The sequence below is a fragment of the Elephas maximus genome, chromosome 8, assembly GCF_024166365.1.
Source record: "Elephas maximus indicus isolate mEleMax1 chromosome 8, mEleMax1 primary haplotype, whole genome shotgun sequence".
Lineage (NCBI taxonomy): Eukaryota > Metazoa > Chordata > Mammalia > Proboscidea > Elephantidae > Elephas > Elephas maximus.
In genome coordinates, this window is record NC_064826.1 from 13,069,727 (window position 1) to 13,087,507 (window position 17,781).

The following is a 17,781-nucleotide window of genomic DNA, read 5'->3' on the forward strand; positions in this document are numbered from 1 at the left end:
CTGACCAGACTTTTTAGATGAGAGTTGTAATTGAACACTTTCAGAGTCTAGTCATTCAAAGCACTGTTCTTTGCTACTGTGATGACTGACTGCTGAAGAAGTGGAACTGGATCCGCCATGAGATCAGCAGCCAGGGAGCAGAGGATGCTTAGCCTCTGAAAAGAGAGGGCCTGCTTTCCTGCACCCACTAAATACACAACCCTATCACATACTGCGTTACTTATTTCACCGATCTTAAAAATACAGATCTTCCGTTTTGTAGTAGTTGTTACTGTATGTTATCCATCAGCTGCAAAGTTGAACTTAAAATAGTGTTTAGCTGATGGAGATGCTTACAGCTTCTTTGGTGCAATAAAATGGAGGGGAGGGGTGGAAACCTATGCATATGTAAAGAGTTATACACCATCTATGCAAGAAATGGGAAAAAAAGATAAAGCTCTCTATGGCTAACACATTTTCAATGTATTCTGCTGTCTTGTGTAAAAATGTGGTCTCTATTCTCATCCCAGACTGCATCAGCATCCCTGAAAGGTTCTGGTTGTTGCTCCGCTAAGGCACCGTCTCAAATCACTCAAGTTGCCTGGCACTTCCACAGGTTAACCCTTTTGCGGCTAGTTCAGTTTAATACCCAACAAAGCAATTCAGCCAACCCCGCACAGCTCTTTGAAATACAATACCCTTGTTTTCATCATCATAAACATTTTCAGTGTGAATATTAAGTGCCAGGAAAGTCCGTGATTATTACATTGGCTATGCATATCAAAATAGCAAACCTACACTGAATACCCAGTGTATACCAGGCAATGCGCTAGTCACAAGGAAGGAAATGTTACAGGAGATTAATGAGCTACAGGGTGTAAAATGTTCAGCAAAAATGCCTGCCACGCCAAAGCTTGTCTTAGCTATTATTATTAGTTTGGGATGGCTAGAGCTTAGTGTGATGGTGATAATAACAAATTAGATGGGAAAGAAGAGGAGGAGAGAGGAGGGAAGGAAGAGAAGGAGAAAGATTAGAACGATGAAGAGCAAGGTGGAGGAGAAAAACAAGAAGAGGAAGCAAGAGGAGAAGAAGAAAAAGCTGGAGTAGGAAGAGGCGAAGAAGAAAATAAAGAAGAGGAAAAAGACAAAGAAAAAAATACATTGGCCAATATTTATTTAGCATTTACTCTGAACCAATCAGTACCCTAAGGTATTTATAAGAAGCCCTGGTGGCACAGTGGTTAAATGATACAGCTGCTAACCAGAAGGTTGGCAGTTCAAATCTACCAGCCGCTCCTTGGAAGCCCTATGGGGCAGTTCTACTCTGTCCTCTAGGGTCACTGTGGATAAGAATCAACTCGACTGCGATCGGTTTTATTTATTTACTTACTTATTTTGGGCTGGTGGTGCAATGGTTAAACTCTCAGCTGCTACCTGAATGGTCTTTGATTCCAACCCACCAGTGGTTCCACGGGAAAAAAGACCTGGCAATCTGCTCCTGTAAAGATTTACAGCCTAGGAAACCCTATGGGGGAGTTCTGCTCCGTCCTATGTGGAGGCTATGAGTCAGCACAGACTCAACAGTGTCCAGTAACGACAACATTTATATGCACCCTCTCCTTGCACAGCCGGGAATGAAGGCGTGGCTGCTGGACATAAGGCAGGCGAAGAGACTTTGACTGTTCACTGAGGGGCTCCTGTGAGTTTGATTTGGGGGTTTATCCTAGACATTTGAGAAACACTGAAGAATTTTTAGCAGGAGAATGACATGCTCAGATTTGCATTTCGGAAAGGCCACTCGAGTGTGAGGAGAGACTGTACTAGAGACAGGAGGGAGGACTGGAGACCAGCAGCAACATATGGCTCGGGCGGGAGTTCCTGTGAGCAACGCTAAAGGTCTGAAAACCATGTGTGGACGGAGAGGAGCTGATGGATTTTAGAGAGGTCTGAGAGAGAGAACTGACTTGAGCCGTAACTGACTAGATGTGCAGGGGTGATGGGGGGGTAGAGGAAACAAAATACATGATAACCGATTATCCTCACTGCTATTCTGACTCATAGAGACCCAATAGTCGGAATACCCATGTAATCCTATAGAATAAAACTGCCAAGATTCTCATCTAAAAAAATACATGTGTATGACCAGCAAGAAATATGTTCCATTCTAAAGATAGAAGACTTCTATTTTGAAGTCTTAAAGACTCGAACGCATATAGAATATTCCATAAAAAATTTCTCCCAGAGATACCTCAATGCCATCTCTTTCTTTTCCACAGAAACATTTTCACTACAGTGTCAAACATAAAAAAAAAAAATACAAGGGTATAAATAGCCCCTTCTTCCCGTAACCGTCTAGAGTTCTACATAAAAAATAGCACTTAACATGCCTGTGTGACAGATGCCTTCTACTAATCTTTTTGCTTAAAAATGGATTAATTAAAGGTCTTGTCTTTCTGGCTTATGTCCATTTCAAACAGTAATTGAAATTCCTCGTGTAAGTTTTAAAAACATTCTTGTCCCATCCAAACCAATGCACTTGCTCTCACTGAACACTAGATGGCATCATTCAGAGAGAGAGAGAGAGAGAGAGAGAGAGAGAGAGAGAGAGAGAGAGAGAAAGGGAGAGGGAGAGAGAGAAGGGGAGAGAGAAGGAATTCCACTGCTAATGAAAGAAACTGATTTTTTAGTGTGTGCCCTTATCTACCATGAAGTATTACCATGGTAACAGCACCAGTTAAGATGATTGTATATTTTATATTTAGGTCATAGCATAAAAGAAGGAACTTGAACATGTGAAGATAAAAAAAGGGGGGGGGGAGAATAAAGTTAAGACAGGTATATACAAAGAACGAAAGGAGGCAAACCAGCTAGAACTGACCTCGCCCTTTGCTAACAGTAGTTTGATAATGTCACATTGCGCCTTCCAGAGAAACGGTGGATAAAAAGTTCTAATTAAAATTAAAAGGTGCCATTGAAATTCAGAACTGTAGGCTCCAACAATCTGTCACCTGGCATGGCACAAAGAAGAGACAACAAGACTAGAAGTTGTGCTGTGTGCTCTTGGAGGGTTCACAGTTAGCTACGTGACCTTAGAGAAGTTCCTCCATCCACTTCAGCACTATCACGAGTTAAAGTGGATGATATCAAAATTCTCTCTTATCCTTCTGCATGGGACCAAAGAAAACCTATTTAGTGATGCCTCAGGAGAGCTGATAGGTAGAAATGGCACCTGCCAAAACGTCACCAAGTTCTGGTGCCCTGGCTTTTCTCTGACACAGGCAATCGCCACGTAAACAGACAAGCATGCTGTGCCAACCAAGAGCCCAGGCAGTCCGGAATCTTCCCTGCTTGGGTTTAGGGGATCCAAGAAGAATATGCAGAGCTAAATTAAACGGATGGGAAGAATATCCTTGAACCCTGAACACCACCGTTTTGCTTTCCCCAAACACATGGAAAACAATGCAATGACGTCTGTAAAGAGTCATCAGCACAGCCAAGGAGCCAAGACTCTGGACTTCAGTGTTTGAATCCAGGTGCTGCAAGTTACTAGCTGCGTGACCTTGGGCCATGACCTGACCCCTCTGAATGCTGCTTCCTCTCTGTAAAATTAGGAAAATGACACCCACTTCGTAGAATTGTTGCAATGGTAAAATGAGGATATGGATTCCCTTATTTACTCATTTAATATTAAATGAACTCCTCAGTGATACCAGGCACTATCTTAAACAGTGGGGATAAAACACTGATGCAACAGATAATATTAAAAAAAAAAAAAAAGACCCACTGCCATTGAGCCGATTCTGACTCATAGCAACCCTATAGGACAGAGTAGAACTGCCCCACAGAGTTTCCAAGAAGCGCCTGGCGGATTTGAACTGCCGACCTTTTGGTTAGCAGCCATAGCACTTAACCACGACACCACCAGGGTTTCTGAACAGATAATATAATACATATAAAATACTTAGGACAGTGCCAGGGACTTAGAAAGCACTCTATGGAAAATGCCTTTTCAAAAAGAGATGCCCTGTTTTACTCACCTCACACATACCCTCCCCCAACCACCACTACCACCACCACCACCAACAATACCAACACTAACACCACCAGCATCACCACCACCACCATCACCATCACCACCATCATCACCAGCATGACTATCATGACTGTCACCATCACCACCATCACCACCACCACCAGCATCACCACCACCACCACCACCACCACCACCACAACAACCACAACAACAACCACCACTACCACTACACCACCACCACCAGCATCACCACCACCACCACCATCACCATCACCATCACCACCACCAGCATGACTATCATGACTGTCACCATCACCACCACCAGCATCACCACCACCACCACCATCACCACCACAACAACCACCACTACCACTACACCACCACCGTCACCACCACCATCACCACCACCATCACCATCACCACCATCATCACCACCTCCCCCACCACCACCTCCCCCACCACCACCACCACCACCAGCATGACTATCATGACCGTCACCACCACCACCATCACCACCACCACCAGCACCACCACCATCACCACCACCACCTCCCCCACCACCACCTCCACCACCACCACAACCACCACCATCACCACCAGCACAACCACCACCATCACCACCACCATCACCATCACCACCACCATCACCACCACCATCACCATCACCACCAGCATGACTATCATGACTGTCACCATCACCACCATCACCACCACCACCAGCATCACTGCCACCACCACCATCACCACCACAACAACCACAACAACCACCACTACCACCACCACCATCACCATCACTATCACCACCACCATCACCATCACCACCACCACCTCCCCCACCAACACCTCCACCACCACCTCCACCACCACCATCACCACCACCATCACCACCATCACCACCACCACCACCATTACCACCATCACCACCACCACCGCCATCACCATCACCACCACCACCATCACCATCACCACCACCACCATCACCGCCTCCACCACCACCATCACCATCACCACCACCTCTTCCACCATCACCATCACCACCATCACCACCATCACCACCACCACAACCATCACCTCCTCCACCACCACCATCACCATCACCACCACCATCCATCACCACCTCCACCACAAGGTGGCCCAGCTCAGCTGTGGGGTATGTACTCAGTACACGGGCACTAATGTCCCTAATGAAAGCAGCCCCTGCACCTGCCCAGTGGAACACAGGTAAACGCAGCAGGGATAGATAATAGGAAATGCACACCGGCTGTTCACGACGGCAATCAAGATATTCACAGTGTGTGATACATAGGAGTCCATCAAGGAAAATGACACACAGAGTCCCCATCATGAGATACCAAACCAACTCAAATGTAAGTGTAACCCAAAAAAACCCAACGCCGTCAAGTCGATTAAAGAAAAATAGTCCCTAAAGGGAACTGTGGAAAAAAATCTCTTGATCCTATTGGGTAAAGTGAAGAAAGTTAAGACAAGATTAAGACTGGGGTTTAGGCGGTCATGTTAAAAACAATTACTGCTCTGCATTCTGTCCGGCACACCCCCAAACAAGGACTGGCACTGGTGACAGAGGTCAAGCCCAGCATTTAAGGCAGCTACGAGTGGCATACCCACAGACCTTTGTCCTCTGTTATTTTTCCTTCTCTGATTCCTTCTTTCTTTCCCTTTTATTCTACTTTCCACGCTTCTTCCTCTTGGCTGCTTGCTTTAACTTTGCTCATTGTTGTGGATCTGAGAGCTGTCCGAGCCCTAATCAGCAGGTCCTCCTCCATTACGACAGCATCACACCTGCTGGCCCTCTGAAGCTGCCCCTCCCTCTAAGATCCTTGACCCTTGGGGCCAGCGGCCCTGGAATTGGAATTGGAAATGGGAACTTGTGGCCACACTTACATCTGGTTGCCTGATTTTGGGGCTGGACTGGGCAAAGCAGGAGACAGGGCCACCTTGAGAGGGTTTTCTGTTGTTTTTAATGTAAGGATAGCAACCTCTGCCCCCCAAAATTCTGAGATTGAGGAGGCATTTCAAAGGGACTTTTACCTGTCTTAGACTACCAGACCTTTCCACATCTGCCTCTGAAGTCAGCTGGGAGATGCAGCATGTCCTTTGGGTCCTTTTGTACTTGAACTCTGCTGGAAACAGTCAAACCCCCTATGTTCTCAGACACAAGTAAATAAACACACACGCCTCTTTCCTTTGCAGGAAGACCAAGGAGCTACCAGGCGGCCCACCTTGAATTTGGGATCCCAACACCTTCTGCCACTACCACCCTCACCTCATCCACAGAGCTTTAAAAGCTGGGGTGGCTAGAGTTTTTCCCCTCTTTATAGGGTCAAGCTTGATTTTTAAGTTTTAATTGACAGAATGTTTAGCTCAGCAAAGCAAAGGGCCTGAATGGGGAGTTGCTATCTACTGTACAGAACAACTGGAAAACATTATCAATAATAGTAATAACAGTAAACATTTATCTGGCATTAACTTATTCTCGAGTCTTTAGCTGCCAAAGCCTTCACATGGACTGCGACATCGCTGGCACAAAATTCTTCCATCCCTTTGACAACAGTCTACAAAGTCCACTTTCTGAACTGCAGCCTAATAAGGCTCTCAGCTTGAAACGGCCCCTGGGCCAGAACAACCGGCTTTACTTCCTGATGGGCAGTGCCCATGCTGCTGGGGCCCCAACAATGGCACACGCTCGCCTAGTGGTTAGTGTTTCTTCCGAAGGGGCTCATCGTCTGTATCCTTTGCTTACCAATGAAAATGTATTCTGTATCCACGCACACCTCTGCCTTAAACGCTTGTCCATATTCCTTACACACACACACTGAATGCCTGCAAATACCGTACGCCGCCTTCCCAGCACACCCCAGCTCGTTACCCCCAAGTTTCCAAGGCGCCTCGCTTTCAGAGCCCTCTCAATTCCGTGACACCACAATGGCCGGAATGGGGCGAAGAGCGGTCTCCCCAGTGCCTGGCACCTGGACTTCCCTGGGCCGGCAGAGAAAGGTGCCGCCCGGGGTCAAGCCGAGCGGGGCGGTGGCCTGCGGCGCTGCAGCTCCCAGCGCCCTGAAGGCTCCTCACAGCCAGAACGCCGTGTGCCACGTCCCCGGAGCCTGCCTCCACCCCCCAATCCAAAGCCGGGTGTCTCGCCGGTTTTTCCATGGCCCCAGGGTTCCTCTCCCCAGTGCGGGCTGGCTACCCTCCTGGCCACCCTCTGCGGGGCGGCGGGGCGGGACCGCTTGTGCACTGGGCGCCGGCGATGTGTGGCGGCATGTGGGGAAGTGCGCCGGTGTTGCTGTCTGCATGTATAGGGGACGGGAAACCACACGGCTACCAGTGCCACCCAGCGCTAAGAAAAAGAGAAAGAAAAGCAAAACAAACAAAACAGAAAAGAAGTAGGGGAAATAGAAAGTCGATGGGGGATTCTGGGGCTTGAGGCCGGGGAGCAGTCCGGGGGCTGCGCGCTGGGGCGGGCGCACTCGGAGCCCTGGCGGCCGCAGTCTCGGCCCAGCCGTGGCCGTGAAGTGACACAGGGACACGGGGCGGGGACGGCTTGGGCGAGATGACAACCTGCCTGAGGCGCTGCCTCCATCTCTCTGCACTCCTCCCGTCTGAGTGCCTGCCGCACCGGTGTTTCCAGGCACGCCGAGCCTAGACCTCGCGGCCAGGGCCAGGCGGGCTTGGCCACCCGGCCTTGGACGATTTTTGGCTCAGAGAGGTCTCGAGGATGGCGGCAGGCACAAGGGAAGAAGATAGGGTTGCGGGCGCTGGAGAGAGTGGCGGGGTGCGTTCCTCATTGTCGGTAACTCGGGGCATTTTCCGCCGACCGCTCCAGCAGGGCCGCCCCCACCCAGGGGCGCACAGGCCCGGCAGGCGCGCAGGAGGGATGTCCCTGCTGTCGGTCCGGCGCCTTGCCAGCCCCCGTGCTACAGGTGAGTGGCTGGCGCCAGGCCCCAGGTGCTGACGGCGGGAACCAGCGGGGGCCAGCGGCCCTGACTCCTACCCGGAGCACCACCAAGGTGGCCGGGGCCGGTCGTGAGGGGTGGGCGGGGTGGCAAAGCTGGAGACCCTGTCCCCGACTTGGCCGGACAGAGACCTTGTGCGCGGGGACAAAGTGGGATGGGGATCCAGAAGGCCCCCTCCCCGTTTCTGGGACCCTTTCCCCAGTCTCACCCCCCCCCCCCGCCTTTCCTTTTGGCGGCGGTTCACAGCTGCAGCGCCTCGGTCCCGCGACCCAGAGCGGCCGCCCAGAGGGCTTCTCCGGAGGCGGAGGCGGGGACCGCGCGGAGCCGGGCTACCCCGCAGCCACCAACGCGCACGGACAGGAGGCCAGAACCCCAGCAGGAGGGGCTCTAGGCGGGAGAGGCGAAGCTCCGCTTGCCTTTTCCATGACTGCATCTGAGGGGAGAGGGCGGGCGAGGGCGCAGGGATGGCGGCTGGAGAGGGCACGCTGCCCGTGCAGGCGCAGCCCCCGGCTCCCCTCTGCCTTCTCCACGTTCCACAGAACTCCGCGCCCCTTCCTCCCAGACCGGTGCTCGCTGCCATCTGCCCTCCCAGCCCCGGGGCCAAAGTTTCCGTTGACGAGTCTGTACCGAGGGGGACCACTCCCCAACCCCCAGCTCCACCTCTGCGCCCTGGTCCCAGCTCCAGGAGGGCCCCGCGCGGCTTGGGGCTGCGTGGGCACGGGGCGCGGGCTCATACCTGCTCTGGCTGCGATCTGCGGGTGAAGGCTGCGCCAGCGGAGCCCTTCGCCGGTTCTGGGCCACTGGCTGGGGCGCGAGCTGCGCACCGCTCAGAGTCCGGAGCCCGCCGCCGGCTCGCTGTCTCCCTGGTTCTTGCAAGAGAAAAGGCAAAGATGAGTTGGTGCCGCGCCGCCCTGAGGGGTGGGGCGGGGAGAGGCGGGAGAGCAGCCCCGGGCTTGGTAAGGAGCTGCGGGCTCGGGCGCGCGCCGGCAGAGTCGCGCTCCCCGCGCCAGTCCCAGCCGCTTGGAGCGTCTGGAACCCGGTGGCGGTTGAGACTGGAGTGAAATGGACGCTGCCCCCGCCCGCCACACCAAACACCAAAGGAGATGCAAACCAGACTTTCAAACCTGGCTTTCACGGAGAAGATGAGTCGGGAGAGCGAAAGAGAACCGAGACCTGGGTGGACCTGCGAGCTGGGCAGGATTCATTTCTTCACCAAAGTGCTTGGGGAAGGAGTGATTAGTGCGGAGGGCAACACCTACTCCGGGTGCCTCTGGCTATGTCCTAGCGGGATGTGCGATTTCAGGGCTTTGGCCAACCCGCAGACTGGTGTGCATGCGTGTGTGTGTGTGTGAGTGTGTGCGCGCGCGCGCTCGATGGGTCCCTGTGCCCAGGCGCCTTTGGTATGGCAGGAGAGCGCGTCTGTGTTCGTGCGTGTGTGTCCGATTAGCTGCAATGGGCGGACAATTTCTGGAGAGAACATTTACAATTTTCTTTCAATATGACAGGATTAGTTGCTGTTGAAGGCGCTCCTCCAATGAAATCTCCTCTGCTCTCTGATTTGACGGTGCTTCTGAGCAAATATGACAGCCTTTTCTCCAGGTTTCCTTCTGCTCCTCTCCACGTCCATCCCGAGCCCAGCTCTCCATCTGCAATGGATGTAGATCAGAACCTGTACAATCACCACCCCGCCCCCTTGGCCCAGCTCCATTCTTGCAAGTTTATGATCGCTTAGAAAGATTACAACATATTGGCAAGAACTCAAAGCTGATTTCTGATCGCTGAAGATACTTGAGCCCGGTTTTCCAGGTGTTAGAATGAATCCGTTATGCTTTGTAAACATAATCCTGGTAAACTATTCATAGATTGTTGGTTTCTTGGAGGGACATTGGCATTTTTTTTTTTTAACAGGAGTCAATATCCATGTTTTCCTCAACTGTTAGGCATTAGACTACACAGTATTCATGGCGTTTTGGTGGATTTGTGATCTTCGTGGGGGGGGGGGATAAAAATGTTTGAATCAGCTGTAAGTTTTCTTTCTTTATTTTAATGAGAAATTGCTTCCAGCAGAGTACCCATTATTTTTAGGTATTAACCCCATTATTGTTTCACAAATTGCATCTAATCAACTCATTAGATTAAGTAGGCTCTCCAGTGATGATCAGAGAATAATCTGATTCCCTGACATAGCTGATGACAAGACTTGTATTTGTGAAAGCGTGTGTATGAAGTTAATATCAACATATGATATATTTTACAGGCTGCATTTGTCTCATCCACTTTCTGCAACTTAACAAGAAGCGTTGAAATCTTAAATGGAATAACCCGGAATTACGGACATCACCTTTTAGATCACAGAGATGAAAATCAAGTTAAGGATGTCCACTCCTCTGTTAGGTGTCGAAAGGCATGTTGTTGTTGTTGTCAGGTGCCATCGAGTCGGCTCCAACTCATAGTGATCCCGTGTACAACAGAACTAAACACAGCCCCATCCTGTGCCATCCTCACAATCGTTGCTATGCTTGAACCCATTGTTGCAGCCACTGTGTCAGTCCATCTCATTGAGAGCCTGCCTCTCCTTTGCCGACCCTCTACTTTACCCAGAATGAAGAACTTCTCCAGGGACAGGTCCCTCCTGTTAGAATGTCCAAAATATAAGAGACAAAGTCTTGCCATCTTTGCTTCTGAGGAGCATTCTGGCTGTACTTCTTCGAAGACAGATTTGCTTGTTCTCCTGGCAGTCCATGGAATATTCAATATTCTTCCCCAATACCATAATTCAAAGGCATCAGTTCTTCTTCAGTCTTCCTTATTCATTGTCCAGCTTTCACGTGCATTTGAAGTGATTGAAAATACCTTGGCTTGAGTCAGCGGCTCCTTAGTTCTCCAAGTGACATCTTTGCTTTTTAACATCTTAAAAGATCTTTTGCAGCAGATTTGCCCAGTGTAATACTTCCTTTGATTTCCTGACTGCTGCTTCCATGGGTGTTGATTGTGGATCCAAGTAAAATGAAATCCTTGACAACTTCAGTCTTTTCTCAGTTTATCATGATACTGCTTCTTGGTCCAGTCGTGAAGATTTTTGTTTTCTTTATGTTGAGGTGTAATCTATACTGAAGGCTGGGGTCTTTGATCTTCATCCACAAGTGCTTCAAAAGCCAGTGTCCCTGTCCTTCGTTAAGTGTCCACTCTTGTTGGAAAGAAAAGGTACAGATAATAAAACACCTATATAGCAGTTGATGGAGCTCTGGTGGCCCAGTAGTTAAGAGCTTGAGTGTTAACCAAAGGGTCAGCAGTTTGACTCCAGTACTGCGCCTTGAAAACCATATGAGGAAGCGCTGCTCTGTCCTATGGGGTCACTATGAGTTGGAATCAACTCGACAGCAATGGGTTTGGTTTTGTCCGGATTATAGCAGTTGATGCTCAAAGCAATTAATTACACAGCCATATAAATTTAATTGATATATTGAAATCCTATAGCTGAAAGTTTCTGCCCTTTCTGTTAATGTGTAGCTATCACCAAGGAGGACTTGGCATTGCTTGATTGAAATCATCCTGGAAGAAAGCAATATGACACCATGTCTCTACCCTCATCCTCCACACTCACATCCACCAACCTTATGGACCTGGATGGATCTTGGAATATGAACTTCACTAGAGTCTTTTGGGGATTATAGGATATTTGTTCCACCACCCATATGTCAGTTTGTCGTACTGTGGTGGCTTATGTGTTGCTGTGATGCTGGAAGCTATGCCAGCAAGATTTCAAATACCTTCAGGGTCACTCATGCTGGACAGGTTTCAACAGAGCTCTCAGACTAAGACAGACTAGCAAGAAAGGTCTGGTGATCTACTTCCAGAAATTAGCCAATGAAAACCCTGTGGATCACAGAATATTGACTGAGACTTCAACTTGCTTACTTAGGATGTGCCATCGGGAGGGAACAGTCTCTGGAGAAGGACATCACGTTTGGTAAAGTAGAGGACCAGCAAAGACAAGAGGAACCCTCAATGAAATGAATTGACACAATGGCTGCAACAATGGACTGAAACACACCAACGATCACGAAGATGGCGCGGGACCAGGCGGGATCCCGTTCTGTTATACACAAGGCCACCACGAGTCGGAGCCAACTCAATAGCAGTTAAGGACAACAAAGATACTTGTTAGAAAATCAAAATAATTCTGTTCGGTTTTGATCTCAGTCTCTCCCAGTATTTGGTTCATTACATTAAGTATATGATTTTATAATTTCTTCTTTTTTAAGAGCTCTTTTGAAAATAATTCACACTTGGCTACTTTACTCCATTATTTTTGTCTGTTAAGTCTCCGGAAGCCCATGGAGTTGCATGAATCATTTTACACATGCACACACATACACACACACACACACATCAAAGAACAAAGTGATGCAGACTGGGTCCCTGAGCAGCAATGAGGAATAATCTGTTGTTATTTTGTCATTTCATACCATTAATGGTTTCTTAAAAGCAGGAGCTACACATTCATAAAAAAGCATTACCTGAGGTAAATAGCCAATGAAAAAGAACAAAAATTTTCTTAAATTTGAATAAAACAAGACTCCATGGGAAGCTGAAATGCCATTTCCAATGGAAATCACAACACTTAGGGTCTTTCAAGAGGAGCTGCAAACTGGTAGGCTGTTAGCAAGCATTCGGCAACAGTATCCATGTTCTTCTCCCAGGTCCTTTCTGAAAACATCCTTCCCTTAGGTACTTGTAGCTGTGCCACTCAGCAGCTATGTGATTTTAAAGAGATTATTTAAATGCCTTAGTTTCTGAATCTGCAAAATGGGGATAGTAATAGTTCTGTCCCCGGGGGCCGTTGTGCGGAATGTTGCCATTGTCATTGTTAGGTGCTGCCAGGCAGATTCTGACTCTTAAAAAAAAAAAATAGCAACCCAAATACAACAGAACAGTACTGCACCATAGGGTTCCCTAGGCTGCAAGCTTTGTAGATGCAGATCTCTAGGTCTTTTTCTCCCTGAAGCCTCTGGGTGGGTTCGAACCACCAACCTTTTGTTTATCAGCCTAGCACTTAACCATTGTGCCACCAGGGCTCCCTGGTTATGTGGAACAATAGAGTTAATTCATGCAAAGCTCTCAGAAGAGTTCCAGACCCATAGCAAATTAGTTCTAATTACGAGCAGTGATTTAAAAGTACAGATTCCTGGGCCATGCCTGTGACCTGTGGAATCAGAGTATCCAGGAGTGGGCCCGGCCAGGCGAAACCATAATGGTTATCAACATCACGCAATCAGTGTGTTAAACATGACCCACCATCACCAGGACCCCAGGAAACCCCATTTTTTTCCCCTTCTAGTTCCCCTTTAGACCCAGGAAAAGATCACATATATTCTGGGCATTTTATTTTCATCTCCTGAGGCCAGTTCACTTTCCAAAATTAAAGACTACCCCTCTATTCCACGACTATAGCTTTTGCATTTATTAGTAACCTTTGGGGTGGAACGTTTTCAAAAATGCTTTCTAAAGACTTTGTAGAATGCATCTACGGGTCTCCCTTTATCTGCATGCCTATTTTCCACCTCAAAGAACTCTAATAAATTAGTCATTTCCACTTGTGAAGGCAAACTTCATAACCTACAACCTCGTAATGCTAGTTTCAGGCATGCGCTGGAGAACTCCAGGTGCCTGATAGGGGATGGCTTTGAGTCTTTGACAGAACTTGTTTTTGAATAAGAGTAAGTAAGGTCACCACTAGCCACGTGAGGAGAGAGGGAACAGCAGGCCTCATTCCTGGGAATGTAGTGTGTATTTTATTGTGCCACGTTGATTTCAGTGCAGCGATAATTAGGCTTCGGTAATTAGATGCACAAATCAGACTCTATCATCCAGAAGTGGATTAAGAGGGCGACAAGATCAACTCGAATGATTTCCCACCAGGTATGGCGGCCAGAATGTCATTTCCCCCTGTTTTCAGAGAACTAAGAGAATGAAATGGATTTCTAGGAAGGGGGAAAAGAACCAAGAGCAGGGGGTCTGTTCCTTGTCTTTCATCTCCCACTCATTCAAACTCGTCCTACTTGTACACCAGTGATCATGGCAGCATTTTTCACAAAAAGACAAACGTTATATGATCCCGCTTACAGCCAAATGTATAGAGACTGAAGCTTATTATGGTTACCAGTGGTGAGGTGAAGGGGAAGGAGGCAGGTATTACCTAGGGGGACACTGGGTTTCTGTTGAGGTTGACGGAAGTTTGGAAATGGATAGTGGTGATGGTCGTACAATATTTTGAACATAATCTATGTTACTGAACTGTACATGTAAAAAATGTTGCAAAGACAAACGTTTCGTTATCTGTATATACTTGTTAGTGTTGTTAGCTGCCGTTGACTTGACCTCTGACACGTGGCAATCCCATGCGTTACAGAGGAAACCCCACGGGATTTTTTTTTTTTTTTGCTGTTACCTTTATGGAAGCAGTCCACCAGGCCTTGCTTCCATGGAGAAGCTGGGTGGGCCCGAACCATCAACCTTTGGATTAGCAGTTGAACATAAACCACTTTCGCCACCTGAGCTCCTTACATACTTACTGTTGTCGTTGTTACATGCCCGCCAGTCGATTCGGACTCCTAGTGACCCCATGTGACAGGGTTTTCTTGGCTGTAATCTTTCCAGAAGGCAGATTACCAGCTCTTTCTCCTACGGACCTGCTGGGTGGGGTTGAACTGTCAACCTTTGGTTAGTAACTCAGAGCCTCACAGTTACGCTACCAGGGCTCCTTCTTATATACTAACCATAAAAATAATATAGACTTGAGCCAGAGAAGCACAGCATTTCCCAGCAGGAGGTTTGAGAACGACGATCGATTTATCAGATGTACGCCAAAGGAACATTTCCTTTCCTCCAACTCAGTTTGAAATCTAACAATCCTGCATTAAAAGGGAACCTTCACCAGATGACAGTCACAGCTTCAAGTGGGTTCTTCAGTATCTCTCACTGTTTCGAAATCTTAATAACAACACCGTAATAATATACACTATTCTTCTTGGAGCTCTTTATTTTCTCTACAAACCTTCCCAGACAGGAATTTAGAAGCTTCTATTCCTGAGCTCTAAAAGATAATCTCTTTTTCTCCTAGAAAAATCGGAAGCTTTTCTTCTTCAGACGCTGTCACAGGACTTCTCTTATACAAATGGAAATGCTTCTGAGTGACAATGTTTGGGGACAGCCTGGTGAACAATGCTCTTCAATATTTTTTTCTTTTCTTTCTCTTGAAGTTTGGCTTCACAGCTGTTTTAAACGATTCCTCTCCTCGAAGTGGCAGTGGCGGTGTTATCCAAAGCCTGAAAACATTTACTGCTGCTGAGCCTAAAATATTTAAAATACAGAGCTCTCTTTCAAACAGGGAGTACAAAGAAGGCGGGGCGGGGGTTGGGGGGAAAGCAGTGGGGAAAAAAAAAAAATACCACCCTGCAAAATGTTAAGCCACAGCGATGGTGATAAATCAGAGTTAAGAATGCCCAGAGAAAAGGCCACGTGGGACCGTGTTTACTTAGACAAGCAGTTAGTCTATGTGTTTTCTTCCACCACAAGGTAAACCTCAACCTCCAAGACAGGGTGAACTGAGAAATTTCAACAACATTTACCCCACACGGTGTATTTTGACTACCAGCTTATCACCTTTTTTTGCAGCCCAAGTTAGCTGCTGGAATCCCTGAGATAAGACCCTAGCAAGTTCAAAATGAAAGTCTTATCAGACTCTTCTGTAAGTATGGGGCCCCAGATTGCTTGAATCAGTGACTCGCTGTTTAGAAAAGGGTAGTCTAGCAATACTTGAAATCTTTTTAGTCTGTAAGGAAACAATAAGGTTCCTGGGTGGCACAAATGATGTGTGCTCAGCTACTAACCTAAAGACTGGCAATTCAAACCCACCACGTGGCACCAAAGAAAAAAGCCCAGGTGATCCGCTTGTGTAAAAATCACAGCCAAGAAACCCCTGTGGAGCTGTTCCCCTCTGTAACACATGGGGTCACTAGGAGTCAATCGGCTCGACAGCAGTGAGTTTTTGTTTGGTCATTTTGGCGAAGCCTGGTTTTCTTAGAATTACAATGGACTCACCACTTCCTTACTGGAATTTACATAATTGCTCAGTTCTGTGATACTTACAGGACTCCTGTAGATATGTATAGGAGTCCCTTGGTGGTACAATCAGTTAACGCATTTGGCTGCTAACCAAAAGTTCGAGTCCATCTCCAGAGGTGCCTTGGAAGAAAGGTCTGGTGACCTACTTCCAAAAAATTAGCCATTGAAAACCCTATGGCTCACAGGGCTGCTCTGAAACACATGGGGTCGCCATGAGTCATTACTGACTCGAAAGCAACTTTTTACTGTATTTTATGATACTTACCAGTTTCTTAGGCTAACTGAAATGGCCCTTTAAGGGAAAGCTGGAAAAGCTAACACATTCCAAAGGAGCATATCCTAGAAAACCATTATGGCACAGAACAAATAACTCACTAAATCCTATCTAGCGTCTTTTTCTTGAGGGTAGCTCGGATAATAGTGATGCAAAGAGCAGAATTTTGCCAAAAAAAGACTCAACAGAGTGTGGCTAATAATATCACTCCACCTGGACCCTTTCACTTTAAAAGCAGACTCTCTGAGTGTCGTGCCCATGGACACTTGCCCTACAGCAGTGCCTGATTTACTGTTAATAAGACAGAGCCTGGACATTGTGTCCGTTCTTCCCCATTTTATCAGCAAGGTGGCTGGGTGTGGGGCTTACAGGCCTCATTTACAGGCAACTCGTGGGCAGTCGTTCAAAAAATCTCTATAGAAAGAGAAAGAGGCAAGGCCACAGGCGAAGTCAATATTTGTGCTACGTTCCTACAAGGCTTTTATTGACAAACATTTTTCCTAGAAAGTGAGTTAATTTAAAAAGGATGCCCAGTAAACATGTATTGGTCCCAACTGAATGGCTTCAATAACCACCACTCAGAATCCGCCCTGAGGCGCCCCGGCTGACACGACGAACTCTCCTTCCATGGATGCCAGAATGTGGAGTAGACAAGACCCTCCCCGCTTGAGGTCACCATCTGCAAATATTTCTTTCCTGAGAAGTCCAGCTGCCAAGTCTCCTGTAAACAGGCTGCCATTGCTGAACTTCTTCCTTGAGCCTGGTGTATTGCAGAAGGCTCTTCGGAGAATGTCGGCTTGCTCCTCTTTGACAGCTGAATGTTTCTCAGAAACCTACCGCAGGCTGAATTTGAAGCATTGAGATTGGTTCACCAAATGCTTACTTATCGTTCTATAGACTCTTAGATATTAGGACTACGAAAACAAATAAGAAACGATCCTTCCCCTCCCAAAGCTGAAGACCTAGTTGGAGAGAACAAACATAAACAGAAGTGTTGATCTTAGGTCTCCTTTGAGAAACTCTTTGATTGATAACTCATGAAGGGGCCTTCACATTTCTCCATCATGGAGCTGGTCCCAGAGCTAGATTCCAGCTGAGCTGCACTCTACACTATGACAAGTGTTAGGTCTGCAGTGAAACACTCTGGGTGATGCAACAACCCTTAAAATACAGACAGCAATCACCAGGAAGGTACTGCTAAAACTGAAGACAGGCATGAATGACTGTGCCGATTTCCTAGAGCTGCCGTAACAAAGTACCATAAACCGGGTGGCTTAAAGCAACAGAAATTCATTCTCTGACAGTTCTGGAGGCTAGATATCTGAATTCAAGGTGTTAGGAGGGCCACGCCATCTCTGAAGGCTGTAGTGGAAGGTCCTTCCTTGTCTCTTCCA

The 17,781-nt window shown here is 47.7% G+C and overlaps 1 protein-coding gene across 1 annotated transcript in view; it reads right to left on the reverse strand.

Moving 5' to 3' along the window:
• The window catches only part of CHRM2 (cholinergic receptor muscarinic 2), a 176,193-nt gene extending 166,989 nt beyond the window's left edge, over positions 1-9,204 (reverse strand). Inside the window, exons 1-2 of the mRNA XM_049893799.1 lie at positions 9,111-9,204; positions 8,723-8,855 (exon numbers count right to left, since the gene is read on the reverse strand). The gene's annotated coding sequence lies outside the window, so the exon portion shown is untranslated. The remainder of the gene's footprint in view (positions 1-8,722; positions 8,856-9,110) is intronic.
• Positions 9,205-17,781: the final 8,577 nt, after the last annotated feature.